Genomic DNA, 14,381 nt, shown 5'->3' with positions numbered 1-14,381 from the left:
GTATTCAATGAAGTGAAAGCACAAAGACTAATAGCAGCTAGGCAGTATAGATCAGGATGGAAGATAGTATGAAGCCAATCAGAACAAGCAGTCATACAGTGAAGACAAATAGATAATGCAAACAGGCAATGACTTCACAAGGAACAATCTGCAAATAAAGAGATGGGAAGGATAGAACCAGTGGCTCGTTGAAGACAATGATTTGTTGGACCAGTTCCAGTTGCTGTGACAATTATACGTCTGGTTAGGGAGGCTAAGATTCAACTCAGAAGACTGCGTCTTCACCTTATTCCCCTTGAGCTAAGGACACCCAGTCCTCGCCCAATCACTCTGGTAAGTCTTCAATGTAGACTTCCAAACCTTCACAAACTTCGTTCACCGGCGATCCACAATGACTCTTGGATGCTCAGAACGCGACGCCTAACCGGCTGGAGGATTCACAATCCTCAAGTGTAATAAGTCTTCAGATCACACAAACAGGAAGACTTCAGTGATGCCTAACACTCTTTGGTTCTGGGTGTTTAGGGCTTTGTCCTCGCAAGGAATTCTCTCTCAAAGGCTTCGAGGTGGGTTGCTCTCAAACGACAAAAGCCGTACACTAACTCTGAGTAGCCAACCAATTTATGGTGTAGGGGGTGGGCTATTTATAGCCACTAGGCAACACGACCTGATTTGTCCGAAATGACCCTGGGTCACTAAGGAATTGACACGTGTTCCAACAGCCAGATTTCAAACACACACGACAACTTTACTTGAGCTACAAGCAACGCCGACTTATCCAGCTCTGGATAAAATTTGCTCTCATTGTCTTCGCTCGAAGACATAGGATTTTGGTTAAGCATCACTTCATTCATTCTGACTGGTTCACTTGGACTCCACTTAACAGTACGGTGGTTCCTATGACTCAACAAAGAAGAAGAAAAAACGACGAAACAACTAAGTCTTCGCGCTCCATAGTCTTCACGCGATGTCTTCTCTTGTCATAGTCTTCAATGTGAATGTCTTCAAATACCACCTTTGACTTCAATGTCTTCATAAATTTCTAGGGGTCATCTCTGGTAGTAAAACTGAATCAATGAGGGACTTCTACCTGTGTTATCCTGCAATTCTCACAAACACATTAGTCCCTCAGCCAGGTTTGTCGTCAATACTCCAAAACCAACTAGGGGTGGCACTAGATGCACTTACAATCTCCCCCTTTTTGGTGATTGATGACAAACTGGTTGAAGTTTTCAACGGGGAATAAAATATGTGAAATTGTAAAGGATAGGGTATTGTCTTCGTAAGTGGCAAAGGCTCCCCCTGAAGATGTGCATATAAGTAATTTGCTTTTGGAACGCAAATGCACATGGCAGGTTGTACTTGTGGAGATCCTTTTCAACTTATGATGACAATTCATCATGCATGATTTGATATAACGAACATAATGACATGCATAATGAAAAATGGACGTCTGCAAAATGACCTAAGTGCGAAAGTTATCATCGCAGATGCGGAATTTATCATCGCATCACAGAATAGCAAATAAGTAGCAGACGACCATCGAGTTTAAGTGTTACAACTCAAAGAACCAAATGTATCAAAAAGCGAGAGTTGTAAGCACTTGGAAAAAGTAGCAAAAAGTAAAGCAACCACCCATATGGACCTGCTTGAAGACTATCAACTCATATGCTTCTCCCCCTTTTGTCAGTAAGGACCAAAAAGGTTTGAAGACATAGAGCGCCTACTCGTTCCCATGAGGTGCAGGCGAAGCAGCAGGGTCGTCGTTGAGGTTCGGTGGTGTAGAAGAACTCGGTGCAGTGTCGACACGCGCTGAAGTTGGAAGAGGTGAAGTGGCATCATCTTAGTCATCGATGACTCTGGCATTCACCGTCGCAGCTCAGGACGAATAGTCAGAGTCTTCAAGTGAGGGAGTCCGACACAAGTGAGCATTCCTTGGAGGAGTTGAGTCAAACTTGAATCTTTCTGTGAAGCCATCGTCTTGCAGATTAGCTTCAGCACTAAGCAATGTCAAACTCTTCCAAGACCTCCGACAGGTTTCATGTGTGACAAGGGCATTCTTGGTGGCAAGATTGCGAATGCGATTGACGTCCACCAAGAGGCTTTGCATCTGACGCTTAAGCTAGCTGTGATGCTTATCCTGTTTCTGATGTAGCACGACAAGAAGCTCTCGGTCATTGAGAACACGAGATCGCTTCCGAGGCCTTTGGGCAATGGTGCTTCCAGTGGCATCAGTTTGAGTGCGAGGGGCACGTGTGTTACCAGCCAAGGGATAAACACGAGAGACTACCTGAACTCCTTCAATGGGCTGGGTGAAGCTTTGACGATCAGCATTGTGAAGATAAATTGGATCCTTAGCAAGCTCTGGGTAAATAGCTTCAACAGACAGATCAACATCTGGCAAGAATACAAGATGATTGCGCACAAACGGCTGATAGTTGAAGGAGATTGAAGCTTGATAAGACGCATTACCCATGGAGCATAGAACTTCAGACCAAAAATGTCGGAGCCAGATGCAGCATATTTCCTGATGAAGAAGTCTTGAGCATTGAAGCTGATGCCATTGAAGATATAGAAAACCAAAGTCTTCATTGCTCCTTCAAGCTTCGCTACAGATGAATGTCCTTTGACAGGCCATAGAGTCTTTCTGATGATATGGTAAATGGTGCGAGGCAGATACTCTAGGTCTTCAACAAAGAATTCAGATGGGTATTCAGCGTCGTGAGGCAAAGGCTTCATCATGCTCAGCATTTGGCTCATGTTGGGTTCTGACTTCTGAAAAATGCTCTCCAAAGAATTCTGGTGTTGTTGACAACCTGGTTCATAGTATTCACCAGGAGTGGGCAGGGCTTTGAGCTCAATGATATCAAGAGCTTTGGCTTCATGATGGACATTGCTTGTCATCCACTCAAGGACCCAAGTCTTTGGATCCCTGTTGTAGCCTCGAATGTGAAGAGTTGCATAAAACTATAATAGAAGCTCTTCATTCCAGTGTTCCTTGTTTGTGACAAATTGTAGGAGTCCAGCGTCTCTGAAGCAATCCAACGCTTCTTCTAGATAGGGCAGGACAGCTATAGCTTCAGTGTCGAGACGCATATGTGGAAATATGCGCCCTTGATTGTATAAGGCGCATGAATAGTAGTTGCGCTGCTAATAGCTCCAGAACCGATTCGATGAAATGCGAGGTTTGGAGTAAGGGTTCTTGGCGCTGTTGAAGTAGGTGTTATGTGCCAAGAAGCCATTCACATTGAAGACCCCAGGTGAGGTTGCAGTGCCTGGGAATCTTGGAAGTCTTGGCTTGGGATTCTGGACTTGAGGCATGTGCTCGACATGATAGTCAAATTATGGACCCGCAGCAGTTGGAGGAACCAGAATGGGCCATCGGACCATAACAGGCTGACCACGATCAAATGCCAGCTCAACAGTATGAGGTCTTGGAGGGGGTACATGAGCATTGGCATTTTCGTTGACATGGGCTGCAAGTGGCACAATAGCTTCAGGAGGAACGATTATGTCCGGTGATGCATTGGCTTCAGGCAGCGGATTTGCTTCGGGTGCTGCATTGGCTTCAGGTGCATTCACTTCTGGCTCCACATTGGCTTCAGGCGCCACATTAGCTTCAGCCATGACAACGTCATTGGCTTCTGTGTTGATGTTGGTGGCCGCCTCAGTATTGGTAACCTCCACTTCATGAGCTGGAGGGTCGGACACGTTCTCCTCGAGAACAACTTCAGGGTTGGACGGGGGTGTAGCAACTCTTTCTTCATCACGTGGTTCTACTTCTTCATCGGCTGATGCAGCCGGAATATCTTCAGCCGTTTTGGCTTCAGACTCAGAGGTGTTCACAGTTGGAGTGGCTTCTGGGAACACTTGACGTGCAATAGATTGGTGATGCACTTCTCCTTCTAGAATGCTTGGAAGAGTGACTTGGGGCCTTGGTCCTTTGCGAAGCCTGCGTAACGCTGGCGATGCCTGTGGAGATGGAGTTGGCTGGGCCTCAAAGTCATCGTCACCTTGCACTGGTGAGGTGACATGTGGTTGGGGAGTACTTGGGGTGTCTTGTTGTTGTGGGTGATCATCCCATGATGCATCCTGAGCAGTTGGCGTCAGAGGACAACCAATGCTGATGAGCTTGTTGTGCGTGAGCACAGGCGATGATACCAAATTGTGCTTGATCTAAGGAAGGACTTCATCATCTTCAACATTGTCGTGAGGACAAATGTCTTCAGCTGCGATGGGGTCAACAACTGGATTGTCTTCAGCTTCAGGAGCCTCTGTGGAAGCAGGCTCATGAACTATCAACTAGCGCTCTCGATGTTCAGACGCAGGACGAGCCACTGAGACTGGCTCGACAACAAGGGGCTCTGTGGGAGCAGCCCGGTCTCTCTTCTTTGTTTTCCTTTTCTTGGTTGGGGGAGCATCATCAGTGGTGGCTTTGGTCTTGCGCTTTCTGGCTTCGGCTTTAGCTGCTCTAGTTCTCTTGAATTCTGAAGCCACTGTGGGGACCTTAGGCTTCGAGCCTGTCATACTGGCTGGGAAGACAATGCGAGGTTCTTCCTTCCTTGATGCTTCTGGTTCTGCCATAGCTGGCTTCTTCTTCTTCTTGGCGGCCATTCTAGGGTCGATGCCTGGTCGCCCCAAGGCCTTGCGCTTTTTAGCTTCATTGTAGCCTTAAACACATTTGGCAGCAAGATTCTTCATGCGCTCACGAGAACCTTTTGCTTCTTCTCGTTTCTTGTGGAATGCCTCCTTGAGCTCATGCATCTTGACCTTGAAGTTTTGAATGTCTTCAACATTGAGCTTGGCCATGTGCTTCTTGAACTGAGCCTTTTCATAATCGATCTTATGCTTCAGCTCAACAATTTTCTGAGCTAGAGCCAGCTCAGGAGCAATGGCTCCATGGAAGGAGACGCTGAGGTCAATGGGAAGTTGAAGATCATCAAAGCTGACATCTGGGCAGTCAAATCACTCATCAATAAACTTGTTTAAGATTTCCACATCAAAGAGAGGAAGATCACTGAAGATTTCCGCCTCTTGCTTGCTCTTGATCAACTGCTCAAGAGCGTCATCGCCAAAATCATCGTCGCTGGACAGATCAATGGCGTCATTCTCGTTTCTCAAAACAGCAGTAGGGGTTAGTGCTTGACTAGTGGGTTGCATGGACTTTTTCAACTTGGCGAACTTGGAGATGCGTGAGAGATCTTCAGACTGCACACTGACTTCAGGAGGTGCAGTGGCCGAAGGCTTCGCCCGTGAGACCTTTGGTGCAGATGAGGGCTTTGAAGCCTTTGGTACTGAAGAGGGCTTTGAAGCCTTGGGTTTCATTTGCTTCACAGGCTTTGGTGGTGCAGGCGCTTCGTCAGAATCAGCGTCGTCTGCGGGTTGATCCACGTCTGCCCCTTGAACCTTTATGTGAGTGATGAGACCTTCTAAGTTGTAGAAGAGCCCAACCAGATTGGGTTCAGCTTCGCGTGTGCCATCAACACGTGGCGCAGAGGGGCCTGGGTTGAAGTCTAATCCCAAAGACTTCTTGTTTTCCTTGGCCGAGTTCTTTGCAAACTTATAGTTGCGCTTGAAGAGATTATCTTCTCGACACCATAACAGAGAGGATGGGTCGGCATTAGCAGGCTGAGATCCACGAATCATGCAGGGGTAGAAGCCTTGAGCAATAGCTTCGGACTTCGACTTGGGCTAAAGACCTTTGTATATTATATCTCCCCAGGGGCCCTTGATGGCACTCTTCTCAGCATATTCGTCGGTGACGAATCTGTACTTGAACCATTCCTCTGCCCAATGTCTTTGGATCCATTGCATTCGGTTCTTGCGTTCTCCATAGGTCTCTTCTGGATCTGACTTGTATAGCTCATAGAGATCCGGTGGCAGGTCCTTAGCAGTGTTTCCACGGCGCTGTCTGCCGCCCTTCCTGACTGATTTTTCTGTTGCCATGAATTTTAGACTGGAAGGCTTCAACACTATCAAAGTCTTCTGTCTACTGGTCAAACAAGAACTGGCTTCAGGAGAATTTATATGTTGCTGTAAGAACTCTGCAAATGAATGCAGACTATGAGAACCAAGGGATTCTCCCATGGACATGTACCTGTGACAGCATTAGAGGTGCGAGGGAAGGGGAAGAGGTCATATGCATTCTCAGAAGATTTTGAAGATAAATCAGTTTAGAAGACATTTACCTCATAGTGCGAAGACATTCACTCATATGTAGAGAGTTGGTTCCAGATTCGTACGAATCCATGAATAAGTACAAGTGAGGAATCTAACTACTTTGTGAAGCATAAGTGAACATACTAGGCATGCTATGAGATGCAGAATGAGATAGATCCAACTTGTGGGAACAGAAACCACTTGTGGTTGAAAAGGATGAATCTATCAGATCAAAAAGACAGTAAAAAGAGGTTTTATTTACCACACGAGGAACTGCTAGACGGAGTGGGAGAGGAGGCCGAGCAGTTCGATCTTCCGTGCCCTAACTTGGCGACGGAGGACACCTACGGCGACAGCGGAGAACACGATGTCCATGGCCGGCGTGAGGACGGCGTCGGTGAGGTCGCGGCAGCTAAGCGCTTCGTCGCCGGCGTCGTTGAGGGCTAGCGGTGGCGCTAGGGTTTGTGCGAGAGTGGAAGAAGAGATAATGACTAGGGTGAGGCGTGTATTTATAGACACAGGGACAGCACAACGTTATTACGCAGGTGCCCCTCGCGGTTCACATCTGAAGGACACGTGGAGATCATGCAACACATTGGAGGTTGTTCCACGTTCCCACGCATGCCTGGATTGTCGGGTGGTCATTCCCACTTCTCCAGGTTTCAGGTAAAAAGGATTGAGCATTGAAAACAGATTAATGTTTGTCTCTGTGTCTCCTGCTGACAAGGACTCAACAAAGACATTCGACAGTTTCAATATAATGCATATGATTTGGATAGATAGACTCGAGACGGGAGCATAGAAAGGTTGAGGTCTGATCACATTCACTTAGTTCAAAAGATTCAACGTGAAGACATAGCTATAAGTGAATGTTGTAGAGGACAGAAACTAAATCAGTACATTTGAAGATAAACATGAGGTCATGTTAACATTGAAGACAAACAAAATGTGAAGACTTGCAAATGTAACGCCATGAGAAAAACACTTCTAAAGGAAGAATTTGGTGGTGGCATTACCCACCGTATAGGAAGTATTAGACCCAGACACGGCGCACAATTATCGTGGCGCTCCGAAGTCAAATTCCACGTTAATGTATTCACACTTAGAATGTAAGTCTTCATTGATTGGAGATATACTTTACTTCGTGTGTTGCACATCTAACTCTTCTACATGCATAAGTATTAGGATGTGTGCCTGATCACAAAACATTTGAGGATTCCAAGATATTTAGCTCACACCGTAACTTGCAAAACCTTCTCATCCAAGGGCTTTGTGAAGATATCTGCCAGTTGCTCTTCAGTGTTGACGTGTATGATATCAATATCTTCCTTCATGACATGATCTCTGAGAAACTGGTGACGAATTTCAATGTGCTTTGTCTTCGAGTGCTGAACTGGGTTGTTAGCAATCTTGATGGCGCTTTCGTTGTCGCAGTAGAGTGGCACTTGCTTGAGATGAATGCCATAGTCTTTGAGTGTTTGCTTCATCCATAGAAGCTGAGTACAGCAAGATCCAGCAGCAATGTATTTAGATTCAGCAGTGGAGAGAGATACACAGTTCTTCTTCTTTGAAGACCAACATACAAGTGATCGTCCCAGAAAGTGACATGTGCCTAATGTAGACTTGCGATCCACCTTGTCACCAGCATAATCAGCATCCGAGAATCCAACTAGATCAAACTCTGAGCCCTTTGGATACCATAATCCTAGTGTTGGGGTGTGAGCCAAATATCGAAGAATTCGCTTCACAGCTAAGTGATGCGATTCCTTTGGGCCCGCTTGGAATCGGGCACACATGCAAACACTAAGCATGATATCTGGCCTAGATGCACATAAATAAAGCAAAGAACCAATCATGGAGCGGTATACCTTTTGATTGACCTCTTTACCATTGTCGTCGGGACCCAGATGGTGTTTAGCTGGCATTGGTGTCGTGTAACCTTTGCAGTCTTGCATTCCAAACTTCTTTAGGCAATCTTTGAGGTATTTCTCTTGACATATGAAGATGCCATTGCATTGCTGTCGTATTTGAAGACCAAGGAAGAACTTCAACTCACCCATCATGGACATCTGATATTGCTCTTGCATCATGTATCCAAACTCATCACTGTATTTCTGATTAGTGCGGCCGAAGATAATGTCATCCACATATATTTGGCACACAAACAGTTCACCATCATATGTCTTCGTGAAGAGCGTGGGATCTAGGGAACCAGGTTTGAAGCCTTTGCTCTTCATGAAGTCCTTGAGTGTGTCATACCAAGCACGAGGGGGTTGTTTGAGGCCATACAGTGCCTTGTTGAGCTTATACACCATGTCAGGATGTTTTGGATCTTCAAAGCCAGACGGTTGTGCAACATACACTTCTTCTTCAATCTTGCCATTGAGAAAAGCGCTCTTCACATCCATTTGATACAGAAGAATATTATGATAATTTGCATAGGCCAGCAGTATGCGTATAGCTTCAAGCCTAGCCACAGGAGCAAATGTTTCATCGAAGTCAATTCCTTCAACTTGAGTGTATCCTTGAGCACCGAGATGAGCTTTATTTCTGACAACTTGACCATGCTCATCTTGCTTGTTGCAATATATCCATTTAGTGCCTATGATATTGTGCTTACGAGGATCAGGACGCTCGACCAGTTCCCATACATTATTCAGCTCAAATTGTTGAAGCTCTTCTTTCATAGCTTGAATCTATTCAGGTTCCATGAAGGCTTCATCAACTTTCTTGGGTTCAGATATTGAGACGAATGCGAAGTGCCCACAGAAATTTGCTAGTTGTGTTGCCCTTGAACGAGTGAGTGGACCAGGTGCATTGATGCTATCAATTATTTTCTCAATCTGTACTTCATTTGCAACACGAGGATGAACATGACGAAGATTTTTTTCTTGCTGATCATTGTCATCATTAGAAGGATTGTCTTCAGGCTGAGCATTGTCTTCAGGTTGATCAGGTGCAGAGATGATGAGTTCCTCTTCGGGCTGTGCTTCAGACAGTATGATTTCTCCAGTTCCCATAAGCTTGATGCTCTCTTTGCGATGGATGGAACTTCATCTAGCACATTTGGCAGGTGCTCTCTTTGCGAGCCGTTAGTCCCATCGAACCGCACATCCATAGTTTTAACCACTTTATAGTGAAAGAGGTTGGAGACTCTGTAGGAGTGTGAATCCTTTCCATATCCAAGCATAAAACCTTCAGTGCTTTCGGTGCAAATTTTGAAGTGTGATGTGGATCCTTGATCCAGCACCTGGCACCAAATACTCTGAAGTAACTGACATTTGGCTTCTTACCAGTGAGGAGCTCATAGGATGTTTTGTTCAGAAGATAAACACGGTTGATGATATGTCATGCAGTATCAATGGCTTCAGGTCAGAACTTTCTTGGAGTCTTGTATTCATCGAGCATCGTCCGGGCCATCTCAATGAGTGTTCTGTTCTTGCATTCCACGATGCCATTCTGCTGCGACGTGTACGGAGCTGAGAACTCATGAGTGATGCCCAAAGTATCAAGATAAGTGTCGAGGCTGGTGTTCTTGAATTCAGTGCCATTGTCACTTCTGATGTGCTTGATCTTGATGCCATAGTTGTTCATGGCTCGATTGGCGAAGCGTCTGAAGACATCCTGTACTTCAGTCTTGTAGAGGATTATGTGCACCCATGTATATCTTGAATAATCATCAACAATGACGAAGCCATAGAGACAAGCATTAGTAGTAAGGGTAGAGTAGTGAGTAGGGCCGAAGAGGTCCATGTGCAGCAGTTCGAAGGGTTGAGTCGTTGTCATGATTGTCTTCGAGGGATGCTTGGCCCTCGTCATCTTTCCAGCTTCGCAGGCACCGCATAAGTGATCCTTCTTGAACTTGACGCCCTCGATGCCTATGACATGCTTCTTCTTTGAAAGAGTATGCAGGTTCCTCATGCCAGCATGCCCTAGCCTTCGATGCCAGATCCAGCATTCTGAAGCTTTTGCAAGAAGACATACGGCAAGCTGTGGTCCTGCTGAGAAATCTACCATGTACAAATCATCTTTTCGATACCCTTCAAAGACTAGAGACTTGTCATATTCCATTATAACAAGGCAACGATATTTTCCAAACATCACAATCATGTTTAAATCGCAAAGCATTGAGACAGACATTAAGTTGAAAACAAGGGATTCAACAAGCATCACTTTATCCATGTGCTGATCCCTTGAGATTGCAACTCTACGTAGACCCAATACCTTGCTTTTACCAGTATCAGCAAATGTGATGTGACTCTTGTCAGATGGACGTAAGGTTGAGTCCATGAGAAGACTTTGCTTGCTACTCATGTCATTAGTACATCCACTATCAATAATCCATTCTGAAGCAGCTAGTGTCATACCCTACAGTGCAGTTAGGGGGATAGGCTTCATGAAGAGAATTGTGAAGCATAAACATTTGACGAGCAAGTGGATTATGAAAGCTTAGATCGAGGTTAGGACTGATAGGGCAAGTAGCAAGTGACTCGGGAACAAAATACATAATAAGACCATTTGGGCATTTGATCTTGCTCCCTACAAGATGTTTAAGGTCCCCAGCAATAGCTTCAGACGCATTTGATTTTCGGCTGGAGACCCTTCCCTGCAAAAAAGATAAGCTTTCTTAGCCACCCACATCTTCAATGGTGGCTTCAAAGCAATGAGTCTAAGTGCAGCATCTGAGAACTTTAGCTTTGGAGCCCTAGCAAATAGTCTTGCAGGTGGACAATAGTACTCATAAGAATAAGCAGAGTAGTTCTTGGTCTTATGAACATGGCGGTTTGATGAAACGCGCTCATATTCATAGGCCTGAGTATGGTTTCCCTGCAAAACATTTGCGTTAGTGCGACTCAGGTGAGTCCTCTGTTTGTATGAAGACTTTGGACCATATGAAGCCCGCGGTCTAGGGTTTGTCTTCTTCACTTGTGGTGTCATGACGACATACACAGGAAGATTTTCCAGACACTTTTTCGGCACCCAGACTTTCTTCATAGGTGGCCCATACCTGCAATTAGTACCAATATACCTGGCAAACACTTCACCATTCTGATTGTTAAACAGTTTATAGTTTGCATCAAAGGATTCATAAATAACAATGGGATTAGCACAAGTGAAGCCAGATAGGGTGGATGGATCCACTGAAGGTTCCTTTGCAACAACCCATGTCGTTTTGGGGTACTGCTCAGGTTTCCAGTAAGAGTCATCAACATTCATTTTCCTTCCGAACCCAACACCCTCTTTCCTAGGGTTTCGGTTCAGGATCTGCCTTTTGAGGACATCACATAGTGTCTGATGCCCTTTGAGACTTTTGTGCATCCCTGTTTCAAGCAATGTCTTCAACCTAGCATTTTCATCAGTAATAGCAGTGGCATCCTCAGCAGAGGGGTTAGTTACCACATCAACGGTTGAAGATATTGCAACAGTAGCAGCAGTAGAACATCCAGCAACAGAAGTAGCATTGTCACACTCAATGCATTTAAGACATGGTGGTTCAAATCCTTCCTGAGCGGAACTGATCTGTTTGGCGCGAAGCGACTCGTTTTCCTTTTGAAGATCTTCATGAGACGCTCTCAATTTCTCAAGATCTTGCTTCCTTTGAAGATAATCATATGAAAGGTTTTCATGAGTTGTTGAGAGCATTTAATGACGACTTTCAAGTTCCTCATACTTAACATGAAGATTTTTTATGTCTTCAATTAAGAACTGAGATCAAGTCATTTCAGCGTCTAACAGGTCATCGCCTTTGTCTAACAGTTTTTGAATATGTTCCATAGCTTTCTATTGTTCAGTTGCAATTTTAGCAAGTGTTTTGTAGCTGGGTTTGGAACCACAATCAGAGTCATCTTCACTGGATGTTTGATAGTGAGTAGTGCGTGAGTTTACCTTGGCACCGCGTGCCATGAAGCAGTAGGTGGGAGCGGAGTTGTCCTAGTCATTAGCATTGGCGTCAGTGATGAAGTCATTGTCTTCAATGTTGAAAATGGACTTGGCAACGTAGGCTGTAGCCAGACTTGTAATGCCAGAATCGGACTCCTCCTCAGACTCCACCTCCGCCTCCTCAGAAGCAGACTCCTCCTCTGAATCCATTTCCATGCCAACAAACGCATGAGCCTTGCCAGATGAGCTCTTCTTGTGTGATGAAGACTTTGATGAAGACTTGGAAGAAGACTTTGAGTATTTCTTATTCTTCTTGTCGTCAGAATCATATTCCTTGCTCTTCTTCTTGTTGTTGTTCTCATTGTCGCACTGCGGACACTCAGAGATGTAGTGACCGGGTTTCTTGCACTTGTGGCATGTTCTCTTCTTATAGTCATGAGCAGAAGTTTCATCATTCCTTGAGCTGGATCGTGAGCACTTTCTGAACCTTTCTTCTTGGTGAATTTCTGGAACTTCTTCACAAGCATAGCAAGCTCCTTTCCAATGTCTTCAGGATCATCAGAACTGCAATCAGATTCTTCTTCGGATGAGGAAACAGCTTTTGCCTTCAAAGCACGAGTTCTCCCATAGTTGGGACCGTAGATGTCTCTTTTCTCAGAAAGCTGAAACTCATGTGTGTTGAGCCTTTCAAGTGTGTCAGACGGATCGAGTGTCTTGAAGTCAGGGCGTTCTTGAATCATCAGGGCTAGGGTGTCAAACGAGCTGTCAAGTGATCTCAGGAGTGTCTTGGCGACTTCATGCTTGGTGATCTCAGTAGCGCCGAGGGCTTGAAGTTCATTTGTGATGTCAGTGAGTCAATCAAACGTGAGCTGGACATTCTCATTGTCATTTCTCTTGAAGCGGTTGAAGAGGTTGTGAAGTACACTGATTCTTTGATCTCTCTAGGTTGAGACACCTTCGTTGACCTTGGAGAGCTAGTCCCAGACTAGCTTCGATGTTTCCAGAGCACTCACAGAGCCATATTGTCCTTTGGTCAGATGACCACAGATGATGTTCTTGGCAGTGGAATCCAGTTGAACGAACTTCTTGACATCAGCAGCGGTGACACCTTCACCAGCCTTGGGGACGCCATTCTTGATGACATACCAGAGGTCGACATCAATGGCTTCCAGATGCATGCGCATCTTATTCTTCCAGTAGGGATATTCAGTTCCATCGAAGACTGGGCATGCAGCGGAGACTTTGATTATCCCTGTAGTCAACATAGCTAAAACTCCAGGTGGTTAAACCGAATCACACAGAACAAGGGAGTACCTTACTCTGATACCAATTGAAAGTGCTAGTGATCGACTAGAGGGGGGTGAATAGGCGATTTTTATGAAAGTCTTCAAAACATGGAAGTTTCGAAGACAAACGATAGAAATAAACCTATTACCATGCAGCGGAAGGTAGACTACACTAAGCAAGCCATAGTCAAGTATTCAATGAAATGAAAGCACAAAGACTAATAGCAGCTAGGCAGTATAGATCAGGATGGAAGATAGTATGAAGCCAATCGGAACAAGCAGTCACACAGTGAAGACAAATAGATAATGCAAACAGGCAATGACTTCACAAGGAACAATCTGCAAATAAAGAGATGGGAAGGATAGAACCAGTGGCTCATTGAAGACAATGATTTGTTGGACCAGTTCCAGTTGCTGTGACAACTATACGTCTGGTTAGGGAGGCTGAGATTCAACTCAGAAGACCGCGTCTTCACCTTATTCCCCTTGAGCTAAGGACACCCAGTCCTCACCCAATCACTCTGGTAAGTCTTCAAGGTAGACTTCCAAACCTTCACAGACTTCGTTCACCGGCGATCCACAATGACTCTTGGATGCTCAGAACGCGACGCCTAACCAGCTGGAGGATTCACAGTCCTCAAGTGTAATAAGTCTTCAGATCACACAAACAGGAAGACTTCAGTGATGCCTAACACTCATTGGTTCTGGGTGTTTAGGGCTTTGTCCTCGCAAGGAATTCTATCTCAAAGGCTTCGAGGTGGGTTGCTCTCAAACGAAAAAAGCCGTACACTAACTTTGAGCAGCCAACCAATTTATGGTGTAGGGGGTGGGCTATTTATAGCCACTAGGGAACCCGACCTGATTTTTCCGAAATGACCCTGGGTCACTAAGGAACTGACACGTGTTCCAACGGTCAGATTTCAAACACACACAGCAACTTTACTTGAGCTACAAGCAAAGCTGACTTATCCAGCTCTGGATAAAATTTGCTCTCATTGTCTTCGCTCGAAGACATAGGATTTTGGTTAAGCATCACTTCAGTCATTCTGACTGGTT

Source organism: Triticum aestivum, chromosome 3A (genome assembly GCF_018294505.1).
Source record: "Triticum aestivum cultivar Chinese Spring chromosome 3A, IWGSC CS RefSeq v2.1, whole genome shotgun sequence".
Taxonomy (NCBI): Eukaryota; Viridiplantae; Streptophyta; class Magnoliopsida; order Poales; family Poaceae; genus Triticum; species Triticum aestivum.
The sequence above is the reverse complement of the archived record's forward strand: the minus strand, read 5'-3'. Positions refer to the sequence as shown.